At 49.1% G+C, this 21,897-nt stretch overlaps 1 long non-coding RNA gene across 1 annotated transcript; it reads left to right on the plus strand.

Annotated features, from left to right (window-relative positions):
• The first annotated feature begins 19,839 nt into the window (after nucleotides 1–19,839).
• Nucleotides 19,840–21,688, plus strand: LOC131513433 (uncharacterized). Its single transcript, XR_009262583.1, has 3 exons — nucleotides 19,840–20,034; nucleotides 20,835–20,931; nucleotides 21,547–21,688. It is a non-coding gene; the product is annotated as an uncharacterized LOC131513433 (long non-coding RNA).
• Nucleotides 21,689–21,897: the final 209 nt, after the last annotated feature.

Raw genomic sequence — 21,897 nt, forward strand, 5'->3', positions numbered from 1 at the left:
CTGTCAGGCAGTTCCTTGTCTCTAATTACATTCAGGTTACCTATACCCCTGCATGTGGATGCCCTCATGCACTCACACTATACACAGATGCATACACACACACACACACACACACATAACCCAAACAGGCATCCACAGAGATATACACACAAAACACATGAAATAAAAGTAGCTTTCACTGTAAGTGCTTACAATATGTATGTCAATATTCTTTTTTTTTAATTTTAAAAAAGTTTTTATTTATGTATTTTGGGAGAGAACGCAAGCAGGGTTAGGGGCAGAGAGAGAGAGAATATCAAGAAGGCTCGACACTGTTAGTGCAAAGCATGATACAGGGCTGGAACTCACAAATCGTGAGGTCATGACCTGAGCTGAAATCAAGAGCTGGACACTTAACCCACTGAGCCACCCAGGCGCCCCATCATGGGGCAGTGTTCAAACGGTTACCTCATTTAATCCTGGCGAGAACCTTTTAGGATAGGTGCTGTTATGATTGTCAGGTTGATTTCACACATAAGAAGCGTGGGGTTCCCAGCTGTAAGTGGTAGAGCCAAGATTCTAGCACTCTCTGGGCCCCATACTCTCAACCACAGCCCTCTGGCTGCCCACCGTTACACACACTGCCCCTGGCACATGCCCCCCTCCCCCCGCCACAGATCCCCACACCTGCTCTAGGTAACCATGCACACAGACACGTGGGTGACTAAATGCACTGGCTCTGGGGGGACATGCAGCCCCAAGTCAGGGTATCCAGTGTTTCTTCAGGTCCCTCTCTGGCAGGGGAATAGCAGCGCCTGTGGATGCCACTCAGGGTTCATGGGTCTCCCTCCCATCCTCAGACCCTGGAGCCCCAGCAATTGGCCATTTGTCTCATTCAAATGCAGGCAAATTGCTGAGGTGGGTTAAGTCTTTGTTGGGGCTTCCGCTATAGATAGGCAGATCAAGAACAGACACATGAACTTTAAATCATCCAAGTCCACAACATTTAATAAATTTGTGGTCAAGAGATTTTTCTCTAGCTGCTGGCAGTTAAAGACAAAGGCAGTTTCACAGAGAAGCACTAATATGCCAGCTCACAAAGAAATCACTCCTTGTTCAGACTTATACTCCATTATCACTTCCTTAAGCAGGGATGCACTGTTTTGTTCCGGCACTAATGCCATTAGCTCAGTGTGCACTAGAAATATTTAAAGGATGAAGGGACTTCCAGTCTCTAGCAAGTTCCTGGGGTGCATGCCCCTCCGGATGGGATGGGAGCTGTGCAGAAAAAAAAATGGTCAGGAACAGCAGCTACAGGGGTCCTACTAAGCACTTCTCTGTAGGGAGGACATTAGCTGCCCCCCTTCCAGGCTGTCTGGAGGACACCTGAGCTCAAGGCTGGACAGGTGTAAGGGACAAGGTTATCCACTCCTCTGGAGCTGAACTTGGCTCCAGGAGGTATCAGAAACATAGGATCTGGTTTGAAATCTGATTCAGCATACTCTGAGGCAAGTCAATCTCTCAGGGCCTCTCAGGGATCCAATATATAAAATGGGGATGTTGAAAATAGTGCCTGTCACACGTGAAAGAATTCAATAGAAAATGGGTTTACTCTTAGGATTCTTTTTCTAGAAAATATCTCACCCAGTGGCAGGAACATTTGGGGAAACCTTAGGAGGATTTGGTCTCACCTACAGTTTCCTTGAAGGGAGAGGTGTCTCTGGAATGACTGTCCTGGATCATAGGCAAAGAATGTCAGAATTTAGAGGAGAGGGTGGTCTCAGAAGCCAGCCTCCAAGCTGGTCCTCAATGATTTCACCTCCTGGTGCTCACCTCCTTGTGTGGTCCCCTCCTACACTGAATCAGAGTGAGCCTGTGTGACCTAGAGGATGCCATGAATTTTTGATGTCTGACTTCTAATGCCAGGCGGTGAAGGCCCATAGCTTCCATCTTGGTGGCTGGGGTCATTTGTCCTGGGGGAAGCCAACCACACAACCATGGGGTTGCTCGAGCAAGCCTGTGGAGATGCTCCTGTGGAGAGGGACTGAGATCATTCTGCCAAGGGCCAGCACTAGCTTGCCAGCCATGTCAGTGAGCCACTATGGAAGTGGTTGCTCAACCCCAACCAAACCTTCCAATGGTTGTACGTAAGGGACTCTGAGGTAGAACCACCCAGCTAAGCCACTCCTGTATTCCTGACCCATGGAAACCATGAGAAATAACTTAAAACTTATTGCTTTAAGTTTTGCGGTGACTTGTTGCATAGCATCAAAACTCTTATTTTATAGATTAGGCATGCCCATGAAAAATGGCTTGCCCAAGGTTGATAAAAACACAGAAACTAGAACCCAGATTTCTGGGTCCTGAGCTGGCCCTTTCTGTGTGCTACTTTGGGTCTAGAGCCTGACCTTGCCTGGTTTCTGGAAACTGGATTCAGCATAGCCAGAGGAGTTTCACTCACCACCTCTCCCTGCAACCAGCCTCCATTTAACACATTTCAGGCTCTCAGTCAGAGACAAGGTTATTTTAAAAGTTGTCATTAAATTGTGTCAGGGACAGTTAGTACTCACCAAACATCCATATGCTCTCATATATCTCCCAACTTCCCTTGAAGTTAAGTTGGGATGTGTAACTAGTTTTAGACACTGGACTATAAAGAGAAGTGATGTCACTTCCAGGCTGAAATATTTGAGGGTTCATGCCTGACTCTCAGCTCTCTCTCTTCTAGCTTCAGCCACCTGGAACTCACCTATTCCAGAGACTGTATCTCTAACATGCAGCCTGGATCACGGAGTCACTGCATGGAACAGAACTTCTTTGGAAAGCCAATTGACCCACAGCGGACTTTGCATGAACCAAAAACAAACGTTTCTGTACTAAACCACTGAGATTTGAGAGACTGTTTGTTATTGCAGCCTAGCCTTGCACAACCTGACTAATACACCATGTGTTCCAGATCTACTAGTTGGGGTGGAGTTACTTAACCCACATTGGACTATGATAGTGTGAGGAATAAGCTACCATTGGGCTAAGTCACTGAGATCTCAGGGTTTTGTCTATTATTGCCTCAGAGCCTCCTCACTCAAGAATAAATCAATCATGAAGGCACCTTGTAACAGAAAGTAGTATAATGAAAGAGAAAAACAGACACAGATATTTTCAGTAAGTTTCTATGTGAGTGCAAATAAGAGAAAATCAAACTAATGGTAACTAAAACTATGAAGGCACCTATTGTTTATTTGGCAAGAGGTCAGAGGTAGGCAGTCCAAATATTAGTTCAGCAATTCAGTGATATCATCAAAGAGCCAGGTTCTTTCCCTCCCACTTCTATGGCTTCTCAGCTTACCGGTTTTCATTCTTGTTGTTTTATGGTCAAAAGATGGCTGCCACAGCTCCAACCATCACATCCTCACCTAATGACTTTTTAATCAAGAAGGGAGGGGATAAAAAAAAAATAAAGTTTTCATCAGAGAAGAAAGTCTTTCCCAGAAGCTCCCAGAAAACTTTCTTTTGTATCTCATTGGCCAGAGCTGATTCATAAGCTACTCCTAGGCGAAAAAAAAAAAAAGGGGGGGGGGGGTTCACCTTCTCATTGGGTTCAATGTCACATGAGAAAAATCAGAATTCTTTTAGCAAGAAAGGAGGGTAACAGCTATTGGGTTAGGGAACAACAGCCTCTGCTTCATGTATAGATAATAAAGTTGCATAGCCTAACACTACAGCATTAAATGCAATAAAACAAAATACAATAAAAATGGGGTACGATAATGGTCAGAACACCCTGAGGCTCAGAGAAAAGAAGGCCTTGTCCAAAGTGTCCTGCTGGTTGATAACCAGGCTGGGTCTGCAAGCCAGGTTTCCTGACTCTTGGACCAAGATTAGGTCTATGTCAGAATTTTTCACTGTGGGTTCCAGGAAATACTTTTCACGAGGTGCTTGCCAAATCAAAAAGGGTCCAAAAAAAAAAAAAGGTCCAATAATCAAATACATTAGACAAATGTTACCTACTAAATCCTATCTTGGTGATTCGTTATATCCATTATCATATTAAAGTCTCCAAGAAGTTCTGCAGCAAAGAACACATAATATTTAACCTAGTAGTTCCCAAAAATACATTTGAGCATGGAATTGTCGCCTTGTGGCTCTGATTAACACCTCAAGGGACTGGCGTTCTGAAGAACGGCCTTTGGAAATGCTGCCTTAAACAGGACAGCTCCCAGTTACCTTACCCCATAACACAACCACTGTGCTGAACACATCCATCTGTGGAGACAAGGCTAATTAGTCCGGCATATGCCACTCTGCTCGCTGCATTCTGGCACACGTTCCACTCAGGTGGTACATTTTTTTCCCCTGGTTAATGAAGAGGTTTATTTTTGTGTGCTCATTTAGGAATTGTAATCACTTTCAAGAAAGAATGAGAGCGTGTCATCGGAAAGAATGAGAACCTGGGAGGTAATGGAGAAACCCATAGATGTATCTCTGGCTCTGAGACTTCAATAGTGGTCCACACAACTCTACCACACCACCAGGTTCAGGGCACCTCTGCTGACGTCATCCAGTCGATTCTGTAATCAGATGGCCTTGGCTACCTCCTTATATGTGGCCAAGGTAGGATCACTGGCTCTGCCAGCCACCGCATGTCAGCCTTGGGTAATTTCCTTCTCCTTTGGTCTGGGTTTTCTTGCTATCTACTGATAAGGACACTGAGGTGTGGAGTGCTAAAGCAGCCTGAGCTCAGGGTCCAGGTCTTGAATTCTGGACTCTCTTCCCTCCACAAGGGAACAGTAAGAGACACAGACCACCTGATATTCCATGATCACTTACCTTGTTTAACTTCTTATTGAAACATTCATGCATGCATCAGTAGTGGACATCTCAGTGAATTTTCACAAATTGAACACATCAGTGTAACTAGGATTCAGATCAACATACCCTTACCAATACCTCAGAGGCCGCTTTGTGCTGCCTTCCAGTTACTATGTTCTCAAGGGTAACAACTACATTCATTTTGTCTGTTACTAAACTTCACATAAATGGACTCAAAGAGTATACACATACTCTCTCATATCTGGTTTCTTTCACTTTAGAGTATGATCATCAGGTTCTACCACATTGTTGGGCAAAATTGTAGGTCCCTTAATTCTCACTGTTGCGTACTATTCTACTGTGTGACTATACTACACTTGACTTTTCCATTCTACTCTTGGCAGACATCTTTTGTTTGTGTCATTTCCAGTTTGGCTCTATGAAAAATAGTGCCTTAGAACCTTCTAGAAGATGTGTTTCAGAAGAGCCTATGGATGCCTTTCTGTTGGATACACTATACCCAGGAGTGGAAATACAAAATCATAGGGTGTGCATTGGTTAGATATTTCCAAAAAGTTGTCTGAAATGGCTTTATCAATTTATTCTCACACTAGCCATGCTTGAGAGTTCAGTGGCTCCTCATCTTCCTCAGCACCCAGGATTTTCCATCTTTTTCACTTTGGTCATTCTGGTAGGTGTGCAGTGATACCACATTGTGGTTTCAATATGCATTTCCCTACAGACCAATGATATGGAACACCTTTTCTTGTTTACTAGCCATTCTGTTATCCTTTTCTGAGAAGTGTGAAAGAAGTGTGCAAGTTTTTATCCATTTTTCTCTTGAATTGTCCTTTTCTTATTGATAGATTGTAATGTTAACACGGAGCCTGGTAACAACCCCCACCCCCATATTCATCACACTCTAATTGGCTAACAAAAACAAGAGGGTATGAAAACCAAGCTTGATGTAGGCAGAGAATGCTCCCTTTAGTAAAGATGTTTCCAATGGAAGTTGGAATGTCCCCTCCTCTTCCCAAGGCCAGACTAGGAGATGAGACAGAGTGAGAAGAAATGCATCACATACATGCAGGGAATAACTGCCAGGTCCATGCTATGTCTAGAGCACTACTTCTGGGACTGGAAATGCTGCAATGGACAGAACAGGACAGACCGTCTAGTCCACAGGGACCCAGGGCACTTAATTGAGCATGAGAAGGGTACTCAGCCTTTCTCTTCCAGATCTGGGCTAACCTTTGCCACCCGAGACCCTGGGGGTAATGAATAACACCCCTGGCTTATAATAATGATAATAACAAGCCACTCACATTTATTGAGCACTTACTATGTCCCAGGTGTCATTCCAAGTACATCACACGTGTTAAGCCAGTGGTTCTCAAGCTTCAGAGTTCACAGGCATTGTCTAGAGGGCATGTTCAGCACAGACGCTGCTGAGTCCTGACGGTTTCTGACTCAGGGGATTTGGTCTGGGAGGGACATGAGAATTTTCATTTCTGGTAAACTCCCAGGTGATGCTAATGCTGCAGCCTCTTAAGCTATCACCTTGGAGCAAGCCTATGGGGTGAGCACTGTTATTATCTCTGTTGCTTAGTGAGGACACTGAGGCATGGACAGGCTAAGCAGTATCCGTGCCTGTGGTCACACAGCTAATAATTGGCAGACGTGATATTGGAACTGAAACCCTGTGACTCCAGAGTCTGCACTCTTAATGATTAACTACACCCCACTATGCCCCAAGTAGCTTGCTTTTAAAGGCTCCGTAAAAAGTCCAGTGTAACTGCCAAGATAAGAGCCAGGTGTAGCATGCAGCCTCAGATTCCCATTAAATAAATCTGTCCTTCCTGGCAGGTTCTTGGACGGGCTGTGCATCTGCTCTCATCTTGCAGAGAGATGGATAAGCATGGAGGATGGAGACACATATTTTGGTTTTGCAGCTTAAAGGTCTACGCTTGAATCCCAATCCCAGGCCTCACAACCCTGGAAACCTTGGGTGACTCCATAAAGTATCTGAGCTTTAGTATCTTCGTTATTTTTAAAATATAAAGAGAAACATAAAATTATTCAAAACCCCAGCTAACTAGAGCTGCTTTGTCCTATAGCAGCTGGAAGAGCATTATTCCACTGCAGGCAAATGGCTCCTTTGTTGAGAAGACTGTCCTGATTGGGACTCGAAGGAGAGCCGTTGAAGGGGAGGCATCCATTCTCAAGTCCAAGCTTCTTGGGGAAGGGGAGAGGCACGGCCCAGAACAGGACACAAAGGGCCAGGGGCAGGGGGTCCGGGAGAGGAAAAGACAAACCATTTCAAAAATTGTTGAGAGTTTGGGGCTTTCCATGGGGATGGCAGACAGTGAGACCCAGCAGAGGGATGTTAAGAAAATCAATGTCTAATATTTAATCGTAAGTAATTTGCTTTTCCATGGCACAGTGTCACCACCCCTTCCTTCCTGTCCTCTCCAAATTCTACTCCTTAGGTGGTTTTGTGTTCCTGGTGTTAAACAGAGTGACTGAGGGATGGAATTCAGTGTAAAGACAATTCTCCCATCCCAGGAAGTCAGACAGATTCCCACACGGCATACAGGTGATCAACAACCATCATGGGAAAGCGCACTACTGATTTTAAAATCTGTTTTTAAAATTGGCATTAGTGTCTAGACTGCAGGACCCCTGAGAGTAAGATCCAAGCCAAAGAACCCTTCTTGTTCAGGTCCAATCAGCTAGATTGGCGTGGAGGAGGTGGCAGGCAGGCTAGGTGATCTCCAGCCTTTTCCTGCCCTGGGTCCTTTCTTAACCCAGAACCTGGGCTGGAAAGCTGAGTGTGCTGGCTGAGGGCAGGCCTGGGGGGCTTCTTAAATGCATTGGTCCACTGAGGCCAGAAGGCAGATCCGGGAAACTTTCTCTCTGTAGATGTAGTCCAGCTAAGAAATAAAAAACCCAGCTAATAAATGAAGAAGAAGAATAAAATTAGGGGCGCCTGGGTGGCTCAGCCAGTTAAGTGTCCAACTTTGGTTCAGGTCATGATCTCGTGATTGGTGGTTTCGAATCCTGTGACGGGCTCTGTGCTGACAGCCCGGAGCCTGGAGCCTGCTTTGGATTCTGTGTCTCCCTTTCTCTCTGCCCCTCCCCGCTTTCAAAAATAAATAAACATTAAAAAAATTTTTTTAGATAATAAAATTAAAATTGCACCACTTTGCAATACCTATGAATTAATGGATCCAGGCTTTGCTCATTAGGCCACTAATATCACAAAAACAAAGACAATTAGAATTTTGTGCCTTCTGATGGATGAATACATATTACTTATGATGTAGATTTGGAAGGAAGGAAGGAAGAGAGAAAGAGAGAGAGAGAAAGAGAAAGAAGAAGACAGGAGGGAGGAAAGCAGGAGGGAGGGAAGGAGGGAGAGAGAGAAAGAGGGAGACCTGCTTCAAGCCTGTGGATGTAGGTTTCACCTGGCAGGAATTACAGAGGACAAAAGAACATATCAAAGGGCACTACAGGGATGCAAGCAATCTCTATAAAACAGAAACTCAGGGGCGCCTGGGTGGCTCAGTTAATTAAGCTTCTGACTCTTGGTTTCAGCTTAGGTCATGATCTCACAGTTCATGGGTTTGAGCCCCATGTCAAGCTCTGTGCTGTCAGCACTGAGCCTGCTTAGGATTCTCTCTCTCCCTCTCTGCCCCTTGTCTGTTCACGCTGTCTCTCTCTCAAAAATAAATAAACTTGAAAAAAACAACAACAGAAACTCAGTTCATCAGTACGTTGTGAGAAAAATCAAAAAGGATGTGGGAATTTACAGCTTGTGAAAGACATACTGCCTTCTCTCACTGAACCAGACACTGAACCTGAACCTGGCCTGGTCAGGGGAGAGAAGGGTAGGACTGAGTTAGTCTGACAGAGGGGAGGGGGCTGAGGCTGGGGATGCAGGAGCCTCTTCCTTCTGGGAGAAGGGAGACAGTTCACCAGGGAGAAGTGAGGAAATGGCCTCAGGGCTTGAAGGAGGAGGTCGCCTCAGGAGGAGGACAGGAGGCGAGAGAGAGAGAGAGAGAGAGAGAGAGAGAGAGAGAGAGAGAGGTGTCAACCATGTGGAGTCACCTTCTGAAGATGTAATTCACAAAGAGCTTTTGTCCTGTGGAGAGAAAGAACAGCTACTGTGTTGAAAGAAGGAACAGCCTCTTTTCTTCCCACCTGCATGGCTCTGACCCCTCAGGGAAAGGCTTGTGTCAATGGGAACACAGCCAGGATCTACCATCGGGTCCCATGGGCCCTGGGTCTGCCCAGGCCCCACTTGGGAGAAGGTGCTCCAGCGCCCCTGCCAAGCCCTGCCTTCACATCCACAATGCTGCAGAGCATGGTAGCAAGGGACCTGAAGAGCCGAAGCTCTCAGGACAGGGATGCAGACCCCTCCCCATGTGTGGCCAAGCAGAGACAGGACCAGAGGGGCACAGAGTTCCCTGTGGCTGATCAAATGGAATCACCAACTGGCTAACAGCCACAGAACGATCTGTGAGAGAGAGAGCAGGAGCTAAATACATGCCCAGGCTTGAGAGATAGGAAAACGAGTCCATGATTCTCTCCCCAAAGTTTGTTAAGGAACACTTCTGAGACACAGACAGTGAGAGTGTTCTTCCCGGCTTTGGTCAAGCTAGTAAAATTCTCAAAGCCCTGCTAGCCCATTTACAGGGCTTTTCTGTGACCAGAAAAGGGTGGCACCTCTGGGCTTGGCCATGGGCTGGTGAGGAAAGAAAAGGTATTCCTCCCTCCAGCTGGACCAGCCCAGATCCAGGCAAGCCTCACTTGTACCTCAGCTGGTGCCTCTGTGCCACCCCAGAATGGCACGGCCACATGTGGCCCTCCTGGTAAAAGCACTGTGTATCTCCCACAGACGGGAGCGCTGGGTTGGAGAAAGGGCCCGGGCACCCAGAGGGACGAGAAGCAAGGAAGAGGGCCGATTCCACAGGCTGTGGGAAACGGTCTTCTCCTGAGTCCTCTGTCTTCTTGGGCCTCCTCATGCACCCACATTCCTTTCTGTAGCCTGGTGATCTGGGATTTGTCTGCATAGAGATCAGGATGGTGAAGTCAAGCCACAGACATAGATAAGCTTGTTTCCCTGGTGGGTAAAGGGAATAGACTGGTGACTGGGGTCCCGCAGGAAACTGGCTCCCACTTAGAGCCACTTAACAGAGCTCATCCCCACCTCTCCCGTAGCACACTCCTCCCTCGCTCCTTGGCATCGGGGCTGCACAAATAAACCAACCCCGTCTGGGCTGGAAGCGGGCAAGTGGCAGGGAATCAAGGAGGAGAGACAGGCAGCCTAGTGCCCCATTGGTGGAGAGATGGAGTGGGAGACTGGGCGCTCTGCCCTGAGGACTGCAGTGGCCTTCACCGCCCCTCCCTCAGCACCTGCCCTCCTCCAATGGCGTGCCTGTCATCTCCAATGGTTGACATTTATTGAGCACCTGCTATGTGTGTTCCAGGCACATAGCCAAACACTTCACACACTATCAGACTGGGCTCTGAGATGCAAGCAACGGAAAGCAACTCTGGCTGATTTAAACAGGAAAAGAATTCACTAAAAGCATCTTTGGTTCCTCACAGAATCTCTAAAGGGCCTAGAAACCAGGTTTGGGGCTACACATTCAAGAATAACACCAAAAGTGGGCTGCTAAAGTGATCCAAATTTGGACACCACTGCTGCTGGGCTGGCCCCACACTTGGAGCTTACACCACGGGTGCCAACTGGCCACTGGCCACCAACGCAGCAGCTTGGTCACCACCATCTCTTCAAGCCATTGAAGCAGCCCGAGATAAAGCTCCAGGGTCTGGGCTGGTGCATCCGACCAGCAAAGCCACGTCTTCTGTCGCAGAAGTTGAGCTCTGCCACCTACTGAGGCCCTAAGACACATGAGGAGAGTGAGGCGTTGGCCCCAAAGAAAGACAAGTGTCCAGTGCACAGGCATGGCCTCTTTTATCTCTTTGAAATCTTGCAAGAACACTGCAATGTAAGTGGATATGTCACCCTCATTTATCAGAACAGGTAGCTGAGGGTTGGAAATATTAGCCAAGGGGCACCTGGGTGGCTCAGTCGGTTGAGCGACCAACTTCAGCTCAGGTCATGATCTCCCAGTTCACAAGTTCGAGCCCTGCATCGGGCTCTGTGCTGACAGCTCAGAGCCTGGAGCCTGCTTTGGATTCTGTGTCTCCCTCTCTCTCTCTGCCCCTCCCCACTTTGTGCTCTGTCTCTATGTCTTTCAAAAATATGAACATTAAAAAAATTTTATAAAAAGAAACATTAGCCAAGGATGCAGAGCTGTTTGGCACCAGGAGGCACAGGAGCCCCCATCTCCTAACCATATTGTCCCTAAGCCTGCTGTCTGCAGCCCTGCCAGACAGAAAGGAGCCTGTTTAAGATAGCCGTCCACAGGAGAGAGAGAACAAGAACGAGAGATAGAAAGAGAGCATGTGTGTGTGGGAATGCATGTGTCTCTGTGTGGGAATGTGTGTGTCAGTGCATGCGTCTGTGTGTGTCTACGTGAATATGTGTGTCCCCGTGGGTGAATGCACATGTCCGCGTGGGTGGAATGTATGTGCCTGTGTGTGTGAACAAGTGTGTCCATGTGGGTGTGAGTCCATGTGTGTGAATGCATGTGTTTTTGCATGTGTATGTGTCTCCATGTGGGTGAATGTGTGTGAATGTGTGTGAATGTGTGTGTCCGTGACTGTAACTGTGTGTCCGTGTGGGTGAGTGTGTCTCTTCAGGTAATTGTGTGTCTCTGTGTGTGAATGTGTGTGTCCATGTGTGTCTGTGTGTGTCTATGTGAATGTGTGTGTCCATGTGGGTGGAATGTGTGTGTCTCCGTGTGTGAATGTGTGTGTCCATGTGTGTGAATATGTCATGTGTGTGAATGTGTGTGTCTATGTGTGAAAGTGTGTGTTTCTGTGTGTGAATGTGTGTCCATGTGGATGAATGTGTGCCTGTGTGTGTGAATGTGTGTGTTTCTGTGTGTGAATGTATGTGTCCATGTGGGTGAAAGTCTGTATCTCTGTGGATGAATGTGTGTGTCTGTGTGTGGGAAGGTGTGCGTTCACATGGGTGAATGTGTGCGTCCGTGTGTGTGAATGTGTGTCTCTGTGGGTGACTGTGTGTCTGTGCGTGTGAATGTTGGTGTTGAGGGGCAAGGGTGGGTTGAAGATCTCTCCCTGACTTCATCATTTGCGGTATCACAGACCCGGCCATAACAGCCCAGTAGTCAGGCCCGTCTGCCCACTTCACATATACGTGTATAGCAGGACCTCAAGGCTCTCTAACTCAAGACTTAGTGAAGCTGATCAAAGGCTCTGTAAAGGGAACAGCATGCAGGGTGTATAAGCGGCACTGGCCATTTGCACACTGCCCCACATGCTGAACTGATGCCCATTCCCTAACAGCAACCCTGACAGTGTGCACTTTGGAGCGGGTATCTGGAAAGCACACGGACTCAGATGGAAACGTGGGGTCTTCTGAAATCAGTCCCACTGAACCATGAGCCTCACATCTGTTTTTCTTGTCCCACAAACCCTGCTGCCCATTCCCAGCATAGAGGAGGTCCTCAGTAGCTATTTGTCCAATGAATGGGTGAGTGAGTGAATGAATGAATCAGCCTCCTCATGGATGATGTCATAAAATGCCCTTAACCAGCAGAGACCCAGTGGGTTTCTCCCTGCAGTTCTCATCTGCTTAGCCCCTCATTCTTCTGATCCCCACGTGGTCTTACTGAAGCTTTGATGTTCATCTCTTGCTTCTTCTTGTTCCCATGTCTTGGTCTTTGCTTATTCATTTGCTTAAAATACTCGTTCAGAGTCTGAAATCTGTCCCTATTAGATTCTGCGGGAAGGCTTTGATTCCTTCCAACAACCTCTGGAAATTCCAAGCAGGTGGACACAGCAGCTCTCCTGCCTGGAGGGGCTGCCCAGGGTTTGCGGGCTAGGGACCAGCAGCAGAAGACAGGAAGGGGCTGGACCTGTAAATGGGATGGGGCAATCCCCCCACCAATCTGGACTCGAGGGACCCTGAAGCCCGCACAATAATGGAGCTGGGTGGTAGATCACGCTGTGATTTCTACACAGCAGTCAAGATGCCTAAAAAACTAATGTGTTTGACACACAGGCGACCCACTGCAGACCCAAGATCCCCAGGATCTCAACTCCAGGCTTGGAGGAGAGCCCACTCTTTCAATGCCAGATGTGCCCAAAAAGGAGGTTACCTGTGTACAGCACCCAGAGGAGCAGCAGCATCCTTGCTCTCTATTGCCCAGACGTCTCCATTCTCTGAGACTGGTTTTTGTACACCTGAAGCACAGGGATTTCTGGGAGGAGCCTGCAGTCCCCTGTGCTAGAGGAAGCTTGCCAGAAGGGAGGCAGCCAATTTCTAGCCTCAGAGCAGGGGGTACCGCGCAAGCCAGTTCCACCTCCCTTCCTGCTTTTGTTACTCTCTCTCTTCTGGGCCAGCCCAAGCCCTCTCTGGCAGGGAGGATTGGGTCGCAGGAAGACAGGCAAGTGGAAAAGTGACAGTCTAACCACACTCTATTGGTGCTCACAGCAATGGGGCTGTGGCTTTCTCCTGGACACTTCTGGTATTCCATCTTTCAGCCCCCATGTCTGTTCACCTGCAGGGGGGTCTGGGGAAGGAACAAGTCGTTAGTGGCGAGGCAGGACATAGGTCATCTCACTTGCCACTGGTACTGGGTGTCCCACTCACACCCAAAGGCTCCCATGGGGAAAAGACACCTCACCTTCCCCCTTTCACAGGACAGACGTGACAGCCTGCTCAACTGGTTCTGGAAGCCACAGCACTATCCCCTTACCTCCCACACACCCTGGCTCGGTGAGGTCTCCATGCACTGTCTGATTTATTTATTTATTTATTTAACTCATTTATTTATTAAATGTTTATTCAATTTTGAGAGACAGAGCATGAGCAGGGGAGAGGTGGAGAAAGCAGGGGGAACAGAGGATCCAAAGTGGGCTCTGTGCTGACAGCAGCCAGCCCAACGTGTGGCTCAAATTCATGAACCGTGAGATCATGATCTGAGCTGAAGTCAGACGCTCAACAGCCTGAGCCACCCAGGCACCCTACCACCCTATTTAAATTTGCAGCCCACCCCTGAGCCCCAGGCCCCCTGGAGCTTATGTATGGTGGAGAGTGGGCAATGATGAGTGTCACAGAAGAATAAGGCAGGATATGGGAGTTGCGAAAGGTCTTATTTTCTTATTTTAACTGGGGTGATCAGGGAAAGGTTGATGTTTGAGCAGAGACCTGAGGGGGTGAGCCAGGTGGACCCTGGGAAGGCCCACTCCAGACATAGGTGACAGTGTGTCTCAGGGCCCCAAAGAGAGGGAGGTGTGCTGGCACATTTGACCAAGAGCAATGATGCAGTGTGGACTTAAGTCAGGGGACCAGGGGGAGATCGATGAGACGGGAGCAGATCAGGGCAGAAGGGTGATGTGCTTCTGGAAAAACTCTCCTGGACATGTTGCACGTATTAACTCATGTAATTTTCTCCCACTAAAACACTCTGAGGTGAGTATGATTATTATTCCCATTTTCCAGAGGAGGAGAATGAGTTCTTCAGGAGAACTGAAGAACAGAGAGGTTCAATAATTTCGCATGGGTCACACAGCCAGGATCCAAGCAGGTTTCGCCTGGAGTCTGCACACCTACCTGCTTTGCTCTGTGGCCTATAATAGTGACTCAGCAGCTTTAGAGCTGAACAGACACGAATTCCAGTGCTGGGCTACGGTGCAGGGGCTTTGACCCTGGCAAGTGAGGTGCCCTCTATGCACTTCTGTGTCCCACTCCTCACAGGTTACAGTGAAGCAGAGAATATGCTCACTGTACTCTGTGGGTCATCGTTCCCTTCCCTGTCCTGCTTCCAGGCAGATGACACAGATCCCCAAGCCAGGTGTCATAAACAAGGACAGTCCAAGGAGCAGTGGGCAGCTCAGCCACAAAAACCCAGGAGGGGAGAGAAGCAGGGCTCAAGTGGAGGGCGCTAACTTCCTGTCAGGAGGTCACCGTTGAGACTAAGTTTCCAGAGAGCTCTGGGCCCAGTGCTTCCTGTGAGAGGCTTAGCTCTGGAAGGAAACCCACCAGAGAGGAAGTGAGAGCCAGCTCCTGTGAAGGAGTTTTAAGCTAAAGGAGACTCAGGGCACCTGGGTGCCTCAGTTGGTTAAACGCCCAACTCCTGGTTTCAGCTCAGATCATGATCTCACAGCTTTGTGGGTTCAAGCCCCGTGTTAGGGCCCTGTGCTAACAGCAGAAGCCTCTTTGGGAGTTTGGGATTCCCATTCTCACCCCCCACCCTCTCTCTCTCCCTCTGCCCCTCCTCCGCTTGTGCTGTCTCTGTCTCTCTCAAAATAAACAAACTTTGATAAATAAACAAACAAACAAACAAACAAACTGAAGGAGCCTTGAACCTGCTGAGACAGTGAGGGCAGATAAGGAACCTTGGAGAAGGTCATGAGGGATGGATGCCCTCAGAACCTGTGTCTGAAATAACCAGCCGTGACCCCCAGCTTGCTGTCCATACCCTGATTGCAGCTACACTGGCTGTTTGCAGAGCTTGGCACTGTGCATCATTATTTACAGAGCTTGGAGCTGTTTGCAAAGCTTGTCACTGCTGGTGCCACCATTTGCAGAGCGTGGCACTGTTTGTCATTTGTGGAGTTTGGTTTTGTTTGCAGGGCTCAGCATTGTTGGGAGAGGCTAGCACTGTTTGAGTCAATGTCTGCAGTCCCTGTCACTGTCTCTGTTGGTGGCATGGTGTACACAGGGCCCATTCCTCCTGGTTCCTGTTTGTTGAGCCCATGAGTGTTGATGCCAGAGTCTCTGAGGATGTCCAGAATCTGTCACTATCATAGGCATTGTGAGCAGTGCCCCTCGCTGCCTGAGGCCATTTGTAGAGTCCGTCACAGTTAAGGTTATAGTGTCTGCACCCTGGGTACCATGAAGGCAGAGCCGATGACTCTGAGCTGAGCCATATCACTGTTGGTGTCCCTGTTAGTGTCATGGTTTATGGAACCCATTGCTATCTGTGCCGCTGTTTGCAGAGCCTCTCATGTGTCTGTACCACAATAGCAGAACCTGGGGATATTCTCCACAGGTCACCACACTACACTGAAATCCTGTTTCTGAGCTCCGGCAACCACCCCCCCCCCCAACCCAGACATGCACCTTGCCTCATGTCCCCCCGCCCCCCAGGCCTCCCGACCAGTCTTGATCATTGGTTTCCGGGACCTCTTAACCAAAACACCCCGCCTCTGCTCCCTGGCCTACCCAATGGGCCCTATGACCTGCTTCCTGGGACTCGACTCCACTGCAGAGTCCAGGCCCCATGAGATGGCTTTGGACCAGAAGCACAAGCAGACCTGCTGCGGAGCCAGGGTCGGCAGGAAGGGGGATAAACGATACAGAAAGAGATGAGCCGTCGGGCAAGATTAAAGGGTTTTGCTTCTTCATCTGACAGGGCTTGAAGGCTGTCATTGGGAGGGAGATGGCTTCCTGTGGTGCAGGGTGTAATTAATTAAGGGCAAGGGGAGGCTAGTTCAGGCAGCTGGTGCTAGTGATAAAGTGGCATCGCCAAGCAAGTCCCCAGTGGTGACAGAGATTAGAGGCGCCCATCACGTGCATGCACTGGGCTTATTGGATTCAATGTCGGGAGAGGGCAGGGCTCTTTTGGACAGAAGGGCAGGGACCAGGCAGAAAGTATCTGTGGGTGACGCTCTGCCTCCTTCAGACCCCAGCACCTTGAAGTTCAACCCCCCCGGGTAGGAGAGCCAAAAATACCCATTATGCCACTGCTCGTTTCGTGTAGAAAAAAATCCGGAAAATGAGAGCATGTGTTAAAGGGGAAACATTGAAAGGAATGGTTAAAAGAAAGTTAAAAAAAAAATTTTTTTTAAGCATAAGAAAACCATAGACTATTGAAAAAAAAATAAAGAAAATCCTCATTGAAAGCCAGGAAAAAATGTGCGCTGAGGATCAAAAAGACTAGTTTCTGGAAAGGAAAAAAAAAAAAAAAAAACCTCAGCATGGCTAACTAGCAGAGAAAAAGAGGCCGAGCCCAGGAGAAGGCGCGGGTGACACATAGATCATCTATTCATGTGTTTACATTTTGTCATTAATTATTTCTCACGGGTAAAGGCCAGAGGCAAACTTGAAGTCGAATGTCCAAGAAAAGAACGTGAGAAGGCTCCTGGTAAGGAATTCCAAAGCTGCTTTAAATACTTCAAAGTCAGGAAAGCAGGTGAAGAGCATGTGGAATCAGAGTGCAGAAGGTATATACGGCATGAAAAGGGTCCAGCCGACACGATCAGCAAACTGTGCCAGGGACAGCCGCCCAGAGTCCTCCACTCCCAAACAGACTTTTGATGCTGAGGCTGAACAGAGAGATAAACTACTAAATGACAACGGGAAATCCTTACGTTGCTTTATGGTTTACTTTTATTTTTCCCCCCCTTTACATCAACTCTTTTTTAAAAAAAAATTTTAATGTGTATTTATTTTTGAGAGACAGACAGAGCACGAGCAGGGGAGAGGCAGAGAGAGACAGGGAGACACAGAATCTGAAACAGGCACCAGGCTCTGAGCCGTCAGCACAGAGCCAGACATGGGGCTTGAACCCATAAACTGTGAGATCAGTGACCTAAGCCAAAGTTGGACGCTTAACCAACAGAGCCACCCAGGACCCCCTTAGTAGCCCCATTTCTTAGATCAGAACACTAAGATCAAAATTGGTTGAGAGGCAAGAACCCTTAATTAAGTGACATCAACGGTAGAAAGAGAGCCCAGGGCTCCTGACCCTGAGACCCAAAATCTTAGCACAATACCGTCCATCTTGGTTTCAAAATCTTAGCACAATACCATCCATCTTGGTTTCTTGTAGAAGCAAAGATATGGCACAAGTAGCTAATTGGGAGATAAAGGGACAGAGGGACAGAGGAGGGACAGAGAAGGTGAAGAACCAACATGGGCTGTGCCATCAAGTGGGTTAACATAGTGGAAGTTGGACTTCAGTCCTGCAGGGGACCTCAGGTGACACTGGCACCGAGCCTCAGAGGTTTCCTTCCTGGGGTGAGGGAGCTGAGGTATGTATCCACCAGCTTCCTACAGCCATGGAGGGCTGTTCCCAGGGGCTGCAATTCCCAGTACCTCTGTCCTGCCCCAGCAGACTGCAGAGAGGGCCTCATGCCAAGTCACAGGTGCCATCACCTAGCATTTGGGCCAGTACAAGGGAAGGTCAAGGGCTGAAGCAGGTGGGTACCAACAGCACCTGCGATGCATGCTGCCCAAAGACTGCCTTTCATTCAGAAATGGATGTAGGGACGCCTGGGAGGGCTCAGTCAATTAGGCGTCTGATTCTTGATTTTGGCTCATGTCATGATCTCAAGGTTCGTGAGTTTGAGCCCCACATGGGGCTCTGTGCTGATAGCGCAGAGCCTGCTTGGGATTCTCTCTCTCTGTGTCTTTCTGCACACCCCCCACTCTATCTCTGTCAAAATAAATAAATAAACTAAAAAAAAAAAAAGAAATGGATGTAAACAGGTCCCCAACACCTGCTGAAATCCACTTGGACCTCCTGGGCAAACTCGAGTATGGAACAGCAAAACTATTGTCCAAGCGACATTACTTGTGGCTCTGAATGGCCACTGTGTTTATGGCCTGGCAGACCACCAACCACACTGTTCCTAATAAATGGCCCCTCGAGGTGGGTGTTACCTCTCAGATATTATTATTATTATTTTGTAAGGGGGATGCAGTGAAACCCACACTTCACACATGAAGAAACGGAGGTTCCAAGAGACAAAATAACTTGCCCAAGGACACAAGGGAGAGCCGGATGGATCTTTCATTCTAGAATCCATGCCAGCTTCTCCTATGCCTCTCAGAGGTAGTCCTCCTAAACACGAAAAGGTCAAGTTTTCCTTTTGGAAAGCCCCTTCCCACCTCCTCTCCTCCCATTAGACAAAAAAGTCAGAAGGAATAGAAATGAGTGAAGTATGGGTTAGGGTAGCTCCTGGGAGACAGATGGTCACTGAGATAAGAAGGGAATTTGGAGCCTGTGACAGAGTTGGAGCCCAGGAACAGTGGGGCTACCATACCTCACAGGGGGTAACAGGGGAGTCTGATGGTCTACCTGCATGTGGGGTTCCCGGTGGGTGTAAGCACCAACCTTCAGGGGGACCCAGATGAAGAGAAGGCTTGTGCTCTGGATCTGGAGTCAGGTGAGGAAAGGCGTGAAAATGTCCCCCAGAGCATCCTGGGACTGAGAAAATGCTCACTTCCCTTCACACTCACTTCTGCCGGCCTAACCTCCAGCCCCACGGCCTCGCCACGGCCTCTTTACCCGTAATTCCTCTTTTTTTAGAGCAGTCAACCCAGCACTGAGAGGCAGTAATTGGGAACCCTTTGTACCACACAGTCTCTGCCACGCTCCTGGGGTTGCAAAGGTACTTTCTACTGCCAGGCACATGGGGTTTGGCCTTTTTCATGTATTTGAACATTTACAGTCAGAAAGGGAGGGGTGGGGTATGGGGAGAGATGGAGACAGGTTGACAGAGGGAGACCTGAAGGGAGACAGGGAGAGGAACCGAAAGCAAGATCAGAACACTTGGAGAGAAAGAGGCAGGCAGACACTAAGGCGAGAAGCAGGAAGTGGAAAAAACACTAACAATGAAAGCCTGAGAGGCAGCGGGAGTCCAGGAGAGCAGGACCCGGGAAGGAGGGAGGGAACAGGGAGGAGAACAGACAGATGCAGAAAAGGAGCACACGTGTGAATCCACGCACACCGGGGTGGAGGGGGGAAGGGAGGGAGAAACAAGGGGAACACGCGAGCAAGGTGATCTCCCCCACCCCCCACCAGACACCCTGGTTCCCAGAGTCCTGCAGTACCTGCACACCCACCAGCCTGGAATGTTAATTACACACCACACCGTTCTTTAACAATCCTGAGAGCTTTTGGGTTCCTAGAGAGGGGGAGCTGGGAGGCATGGAGGGAATCTTAGGCAGTGTGTAGTGCCTCCCTGCCCTGCCCAGGCAAGGGAGCAGGGGAACCTTCTGGTGACATCACAGAGAGGAGCCAGGCATGCAGTGGTCCCTCAGAAAACGGGGAGAGGCTGGCCAGCTGCGCTTAGGAGAGTCTGGATGGAGAAACCAGGGAGAGAAAGAACCCCGGGAAGAGGAAGCTCAGGAAGGTGAGAGAGCAGCGGGGTATGGGGAGACTGAGACCCCCTCCCCCACCCTACCTTTTGCAGAAAATAATCCCCTTCAGCCCCTTCCATGCTGAGATGGGGCGGCCCCTCCCAAACTGCACCCAATGCCTCCTTTCAAGTTCATCAGCACCTTCCCCAAACCCAGCCAGCTCCAAGTAGAAAAACCTGCCTCTTCTTCTCAAGGGCCCTGTAAAAACTGAGAATGTAACTCCCATCTGGGTGATGAAACCATCCTTTTATGTCTGGCCCTTCAGTCCACGTCATTGCTGCCTCCCCAGACCCTTCAGACAAGGTCTGTTGGCCTCTAAGGAGGGAGGAGGGTGCCCAGCCTTGGGGATGCAATCCAGGGGATCCACCTGTTACTGTCTGCCCCTCTCTTGGGAAAGGTAATGCACATGCCCCCATTTCACTCAGTCTCTCCTCCACCCAGCTGCCCAAGAAGCTCCTTCTATGTTTACCCTCTTCCTCCCTCCCCAGCCAGCTGCCAGCCCCTGCTCCAATGGGGAAAGGAGGCTGGACTGGTGCTTACAGGGTTCACAATAAGGTATAAGGGGCTACAGTGGGGAAGCCTTTGACCAGATGGAGGGCAGACAGAGGCACTGACCCCCTTAAGCCCCTCACGAGTGGCGATGTTGGATTTCAAAAGACCTGGGCCTTTCCCACCCTCCACACCCTGGCCCCCCAGCCTCCAACAGCTTCTCAGAGATTCTCGTGTGGTCTGGGCACCCAGCACAAGCTTTCTGTCTGCCCTCCTCCTGCATCCCATTGGCATCTTCACACAGGCACCCAGCAGCCAGAACCACCCAGCCAGGCCTGCACAAGATGTGTGACCACAGATGCTGGAGGGCACTTGTGCGTGGATGTATGCTACGTACACAGGTATGCATGCCTCCCTATAGACAGAAGTGCCCGCAGAAGGGGACGTTCAAGCACACGGGCCCCTCATAGGCAGGCAGCCCAGAGCTCCATAAATATAAATTAAATTAAATATGCACAAGCACACCCGTGGCAAGTCATTGGGCCCCTGCTCTGCCCAAGGCAAGGATGTTTGGGCTGAGCAGTCTCTGCACAGCTAAGGAGCCTTTGATTTGACAAATAAATTACATTTCTTTCACATTACAGAAAAGGCTTTGAAGAAGATTCAAAGCCTCGGGCCAGGAAGCGGTGACCACCCTGGGGGACAGGGGCAGCAGTCAAGCTCTCCTGGCCCTGCTCCTGTCACTGCAAGAGTGTCCCCTTTCCTGAGGCCTTGAAGGGCATTGAAAATCATGATTATGGGAGACTGAGATGGGGTCAGTGGGTTCCAGGAGTCCCTCTGCCTGGCAGCGGGAGGGCACCCCCCCCCCCCCGCCCTGCCCAGAAGTCACTGTGCAAGCTCTGAGAGCTCCCGTAGCCCTGGGGAAGGAGCTTACCCTGAACAACAGCATGCCATCAGCCTGTCTTGGGGGCCTTCTCCCTTCTGGGCACCTCCTCTGACTCTACTTTTTGGCGCAGGTTAGGATCTCACGGTTCATTCGAGCCCTGCATCAGGTGCTGTGTTGACAATGCAGAGCCTGCTTGGGATTCTTTCTCTCCTTCTCCCTCTGCCTCTCCCCTGCTCTCTCTCTCCCTCTCTCTCTCAAAATAAATAAATAAATAAGCACTAAAAAAAAAAAAAAAAAAAAAAAAAAAGAATGCTCCTTACAAGCTAGTGCTTCAGGGAAACAAAACGTTACCACTCTCCCAGCTCAGAGCACTGTCAGGCAGAAGTGACCTCAGCACTACCTGTTGTTGGTGTCCAGGACACCTGCCAGCCTACTTTGCCACTCCAGGACACCTCTCAGTGCCTGCTGAAAAGCCTCCCAC

The sequence above is a fragment of the Neofelis nebulosa genome, chromosome 6 (genome assembly GCF_028018385.1).
Source record: "Neofelis nebulosa isolate mNeoNeb1 chromosome 6, mNeoNeb1.pri, whole genome shotgun sequence".
NCBI lineage: Eukaryota > Metazoa > Chordata > Mammalia > Carnivora > Felidae > Neofelis > Neofelis nebulosa.